Source organism: Leptonychotes weddellii, chromosome 11, assembly GCF_054177405.1.
Source record: "Leptonychotes weddellii isolate Sample4059 chromosome 11, ASM5417740v2, whole genome shotgun sequence".
Taxonomy (NCBI): domain Eukaryota; kingdom Metazoa; phylum Chordata; class Mammalia; order Carnivora; family Phocidae; genus Leptonychotes; species Leptonychotes weddellii.
This window is the reverse complement of record NC_138379.1, coordinates 10,086,323-10,092,930: the sequence shown is the minus strand read 5'-3', so window position 1 is coordinate 10,092,930 and position 6,608 is coordinate 10,086,323. Positions and strand designations below refer to the sequence as shown.

General features: G+C 44.3%; 1 non-coding gene across 1 annotated transcript; it reads right to left on the bottom strand.

Annotated features, from left to right (window-relative positions):
- Window positions 1–6,458: 6,458 nt before the first annotated feature.
- Window positions 6,459–6,531, bottom strand: TRNAV-UAC (transfer RNA valine (anticodon UAC)). Its single transcript has one exon. It is a non-coding gene; the product is annotated as a tRNA-Val (tRNA).
- Between the last annotated feature and the right edge of the window lie 77 nt (window positions 6,532–6,608).

The window sequence follows — 6,608 nt, the reverse complement described above, 5'->3', positions numbered from 1 at the left end:
CTGCACAGGCTTCCAGAATGCTATCTCTGGTCTGTCTTCTGTGCCTGTAGTTTTCCCTTTTCCAGAAAGTCATAAACACGCAATCCTATATCATGTAGTCTTTTCTAAATGGCTTCTCTCACTCAGCAGAACACTTTTGAAACTGATCCATGTTCCTGTGTGCATCAGAAGCTCATTCCTTTCTCCTGCTGATGGTTTTCCAGGGCATGGCTGAACCACCATCTGCTTACCTGTTCACCAGTCAAGGACATCTCGTTTGGTTCCAGTTTTTGGAGATTATGACTAAAGTTGCTATAAACATTTATACATAGATCTTTGTGTAAACGTATGCCTTCGCATCTCTTGGATAAATACCTAGAAGTAGAACTGCTGGTAAAATAAGTGTGTTTACTTTTACAGAAATTTCTAAATTCTTTTCCTAAGTGGCAATACCATTTGCGTTCCCACCAGCAACATTCGGAAATTCTAGTTACTCCTCATCCTTGTCAGCACTTGGTATTGTTAGCATTAAGTTTTTGTGTTTTATGTATTCTAACAAGTGTGTAGTGTAATTTTACTGTGCATTTTCCGAAGGACTAATAATGTTGAGCATCTCTTTATGCACGTGCCTGCCATTTGTATGTCGTCTTCGGCGAAATGTCCGCTCAGATCTGTGACCATTTTTGTATTAGGTTGTTTGTTTTCTTATTACTGCATCATCAGAGGTCTTTTTAATAAATTCCGAATACAAGACTCATCAGATAAGCCTTTGGCAAACATTTTTCTCCCAATCTATAACATGTCTTTTCCTTTAAGAGTATTTTTAGAGAAGTAGAAGGTGTTTTTGTTTTTGTTTTTGTTTTACATTTTGATGACGTTAAATTTATTGTTTATTTTACAGACACTTTTTGAGTCCTATTTAAGAAACTTTTTGCCTAAACAGTCACAAAGGTTTTCTCCTATATCTTCTAGAAAAAAATACCTGATAGTTTCAGGCCTATAATTAAACCCTGTCTTTTTGAAGCTTGAAATACAGTGATTTCTGACAAGACATTCCTCTACAAAGTGGGTACTCTGTTTGAAAACCTTGAAAGACAAACTCCAAAAAAGCTGAGTTTCCTCTTTGATGGAAAAGTTACAAAAGAAACTGAATTAAATTTAACTCACAAGAAGAGCAAAATTTCAAAACATCACTATTCTAAAGGCCCTTTACTCAGAAATACATTAAAATCAATGGGCACGAATCGTGTGCCTATTTCAGAATGGGACCTGGGTGGGGTGGCGGCAAAGACTCTCTTTTGGCCAGACTTTGAGCCAGGCTCCCGGGAGCCCTCTCCTCTTCTCTACACCTGGACCTCGCCCCCATCCTGTCTTCAGCCCAGTGTTCCCAACAATACTGCGGAGTCAGTTTAACAAGAATCTCCCCACTCTTGGCATCTGATCACCTTTGATCAATATCACATCAAATTCCTCATTCCCTGCTTTTGACATTGGATCACCCTGGCCTACCTTCACCAAGAATCCTGTGATGTTGGTTTACTGAGGATCCCCTTACCTTGATGTCTCCGCTTAGTAATCTTCCATCCCCCAACACTACCCCGTGGCTGTAAGTCTCCAGCTGACTTTACTGTATTCAGAGTTGAGCCCAGTCTCTATCCCCTATGGCAACGGTCCTGAATAAAGTCTTTCTTATTGTTTTAAGTGTCAGAATAACTTTTCCTTTAACAGTACCTGGGGCTGAGGGGAGGGGAAGACAGAAGAATGAACAAGATGCTCTGACCTCATGGGCCTTAATGCCCAGAACTGAATGGGGACTGGAAGGGGCTTCCAACTGCACGGATGCCCAGGCTGAAGTCAGGAAAGAAGACAGAAGTGTCTCCAAACTGTCAAGGACAGGGAGTAGCTGCTCTTCAAAGATGATAGTGAGGAGTGGGGAGAAGCGCCAGGAAAGGCACCCCAGGCACCAGGGAAGGGAGCAAATGAGGTGAGGGGTAGGCTGGAGAGGGAGACCATGTCCCAGAGGGTTTGTGGGGGAGAGGGGCAGGGGGATATGCCATTTGCATTTCAGTGAAGTTGCCCTGGTCCCTTCGAGAAGCACAGGCCTAGAGACTGGGTCGCCGCCCAGCAGTCCAAGGAGTAGATGAGTGAGACCTGAGCTCAGTGGGGCGGGGGAGAAACGGGTACAGAGAAAAGAGTCTGCCAGCTCTGGTACTGGATGGATGGAGAAGGAAGAGGAAATGGGGAAAATGCTGGGCCTCTGGCTGGGGTGGGGGGTGGGGAATAATAGATGGCTCGCCAAGAAGGGAAATACAGGACAGATCATGCTTCTGGGCAACATTGCATGTTCTGTTTTGGACAAGTTATGCCATGGCTGGTGTCCCCCCACCCACAAATTCATCTGCTGGAGTCCTTACCCCCAGGACCTCAGAACACGACCTTATTTGGAGACAGTGTTTTGATAGAGAAAATCACATTAACATGAAGCCATTAGGGTGGGCCCACATCCAATATAACGGTGCCCCCATGAAAAGGGGAAACTTGGACCCAAGGATGCAGATGGAGGACAGACAATGTGAAGAGGCTGAGGGAGAAGGCTGTCCGCTGTAATGTGAGAAACAAAAGCAGAAGAAAAAGTACTGTATTCCCTTAATCCCTAGAGCCCACTGACAGGTCCTTGAAACAGGCAACGACATTCCTCTAGGAACTCAACCGCCTCGATGTTGATACTTTGCTAAGGGCAAAAGGCAATCTTAGCCCAACCCCCAGTACCCTGTAAGTCTACTTTAACGTATAAAATTTTCTTTGGAAACTTCCTTTATCTCTACCCCCACCACCCCAGATACATGTTGGCAATCATCCCCCAAGCATATGACCCACCAATATACAGCTGAAGGGTCTCATGACTGCGTTTTTACTAAACAGTAACAAATGACCTTTCCTAACAATAGCAAGCCCCCCTCAGGATCCTGGAAACCTTGTTTCCAAAATACCTGGGAGGCTTACACTATCCCTAACCCCCTCCCAACTTGAAAGTATATAATGCGCCACTCCTCACCACCCCAGTGCAGCTCTTCCTGCCCACGGGTCCTGTCCCCGTGCTTTAATAAAACCACCTTTGTGCACCAAAGACATCTCAAGAATTCTTGGCTGTTGGCTTCGAATCCTAATGTCTTTCCTAGAAGACAGGCCAGTAAATGCAGAGCTGATGTTCTTAGCACTTAGTATTTTCTAAAAATGTCCCTATGAGAAAACCATATTGTTCTACCTAAACTTACCAGACTTATCTGCCAAATCAGTAATAATAATCACGATGATAGATGACATTTGCTAAGTGTTTGCTACGTGCATTTCATTGAAATGCTTTACATATAGTAATTCACTAAATCCTCTCCAGAATCTTAAGCTGAGCTTGATCCACATTTTACCATGGAGGAAACCATGGCACAGAACAGTTAAGCAACTAACCCAATGTCACACAGCACAGACAGGTTATGTACTGTGCCATGGTCACACAACCAAGAGAGACAGAACCAGGATTGAACCCACAGTTTGGATCTGGAGTCTACAGGCTGAACTTCTATAGTCTGCCACACTACCTAAAGCTATGCTCTTGGTGAGAAGGGAATGAACCCAGCCTATGAGACACAGAAAAGCAGAAGGAAGGCGGTTTGATGAGCCAAAGTAGTACCAGAGAGGAAGCCTACATCAGCAGAGCTTCTAGAAAGTTCTAAGGAAAGGATATTAAGGAACTTGAAGCTAGGACCATGTGACTGGCAGGACCAGTTTAATTTTTGGAATAAATGTGATTTTACCAAGTTGACTGATTTACACATCCCAATCCTCCAGAGTGCTTTATAAAATCCCTCTACAGGGGTCTATTGTTCTATCTCATGGCTTACCCAGTGCCTTAGTCCATTCAGGCTGATGTAACAAAAATACCACAGACTGGGTGGCTTATAAGCAGCAGAAATCTATCTCACAGTTTTGGAGGCTGGGAAGTCCAAGGTCAAGGCACTAGCGGATTTGGTCTGATGAAAACACCACGTCCTGGTTCATAGATCACTGTCTTCTTGCTGTCCTACATGGCAGAGGGGATGAGGGAACTTTCTCTTAAAGGGGCACTAATCTCACTGATGAGGGTTTTATCCTCATTACCTTCCAACCCCCACCCAACACCATCACACTGAGGATTCGCTTTCAACATATGTGTTTTGGGGGGCTCACAAACATTCAGACCATAGCACTCAGTTATAGAGATTTCAAAAGGACCAAAGATGTAACAAATAAATTTTAAGTAAATAATAAGCTGGAGAAAATATAGCATCATCTTTGGAACTTAATCTCAGAATGGGGAAGCATTTTCTAGGAAAGAAATTTTAAAGCTCCCTCTCAAAAATAAATAAACAAAAGGATAATGAATTTGACTACATTAAAAGTTTTAAATTTCTGCATAGCAAAAAATATCAAAAGTAAAATTAAGAGGCAAACGGTAATTCTGGGAAATACATTTGCAAAACATATCTAAATCTATATTTATAAAAAGCACCTAAAAATCAATAAGAAAACGTTACCAATATAATAGAAATTTGGACAAAAGGATTGAACAGATAGTAGTTTGAAAGGAAGGGAGGGAGGGAAAAAGGATGCTAGGGAGGAAAGAGAATGTTTTTTAAGCATATGAAAAAATAGTCAACCTTCCTTTGATAAAACACATATAAATTAAAACATTTTCCCCTTTCAAAAGGCAAAGAAACCAGAAAACCTATTAATATTTTTTAGAGAGACTGAAGTGAAGGAAGCACTCTCATGTTGGTGAGAGCATAATATTGTCCAAGCTCTTTGGAGGTGAAAGTAGCAACATTCATAGAAATATAGCATATATATGCCCAGCAATTCCTTTTCTAAGGCAAAAAGGCAATACCCTGCCTGCCAAGGTTGAATACCCTATTCTGTCCCTGACCAGCGTGACCCTGTGCGATCACTTACCCTCCCTATGCTTCTTCCACGCCTCCTAAATGGGTTAGACAGTAATACAATAATCGTGAGTGTTACCTAAGTCAACTGAGACTCCTGCCTAGCCACATGGGAAATAGCAAGATTTTGCTATTATTATTCTTTATGTTGATCCTCCCCAAAACCAATGAACAAGGAAATCCACCACCAGCATTGTCTGTAAGACGGAATACAATGTAATTGTTCATCAAATGGCACAGACTAAACAATTGTGATACATCCAGACAAGGGAATCGAAAGGATGACCAGACTGATGAATGACATAGAACGATTTCCAGAATATTGTTGGGGTGAGGGGAACAGTACCTATGGTATGCTATCTTTTGTACAAAAATCCTAAGTGGCTAAAAAAGGAAAGGCACATCTATACTGGAGAATGCAAAGACTATTCCTGAAGGGTCACAAAAGAAACTTCTAGCAGTTGAAAGATGGGAGGTGTCGAAGAGAAAGCTGGACACGAGTTAAAAAGGAGAGCATAGATTTTAATCAGGAATACACCATTGCAAGAGTGAAGTATCCAGCGTGAACTGCACTCAATTTCGATTTGTACAGAGTGGCTGGGCATTTTAAAGCAGAATGAAGGTACAGGGAAGGGTGTGATCAGAGCTCAGTAGAGTCAGGGAAGGCAAAATTACAAAAAATCTGGAATCGGTGGAGTTGGTCCCCATAAACCCCATGTGGTTCTTAACTCTACCGTAAGTTTGGCTCCTTACATTCCCACAGAGGCTGGGAGACAGGGGCCCTGTGTTCAGGTGTTGGCTGAAACCAACAGTAAATTGGACAGCCTTCAGTTTTCTCAGGCAGCACTTCAGGTGGACCTAGGGTCACCTTGGGGATGCCTACAAACCCTGTTAGTGTTGCTGTTTGTTTAAGTCCTCATGGCGAGGGTGACAGGCCTCGTTGAGAGGAGGGCTCAGAGGAGCCCCGGTCGTTTGGTTAAGGAGAAAAGCTTTGTCAGAGGGGGGTATTACTGTAAGACATGTGGGGCTCTCTGAATTGTCTAACAAGTGCATATAATTTTTCAAAAAGATTTTTAATTTCAATAAATAATGAGGTCAGTGGAGTTGGAGTAATCAACAAGGGAGGGAGGTGACCCTCCGAATGTCCCCCCCCGACTGAGTGGTGGCAGCAACTTTTAAAGATGGCCCGAGCAGGGTTTAGGAAGGAGCAGGTGAGCCCAGACCCCGGCGCAGGGGGTACTGCGGGACGGTCGGGAAGGCGCAGGCGCAGAGGCGCGCTGTGACCGGCGCGGTGTTGACCGCCTGCACCTCCCCAGAGGCGCCACACGGGGGCAGCCTCGGCGGCGGATCTGTGCGGGCGCCTACCGGACTGGAGCCGACTCGGCCGGGCGCCGCGCCGAGCCCTGGGTGGAACCGCAGCGTCTCTCGCTTCCCCGAGTAAAATTTAAGATCTGGCTGGCAAAGGGAAACCTGAAAATATCCCTAAAAGGCATAATTACAGCTTTGTGGTTCCACTGGGGCTCGAACCCAGGACCTTCTGCGCGTAAAGCAGACGTGCTAACCGCTACACTATGGAACCGCGTGCTCCTGCAGTCCTCCAGGGTGGAAGAACTGCACACAAAGACCTTTTACTCTCCAACGTGGGCGGAGACTGGG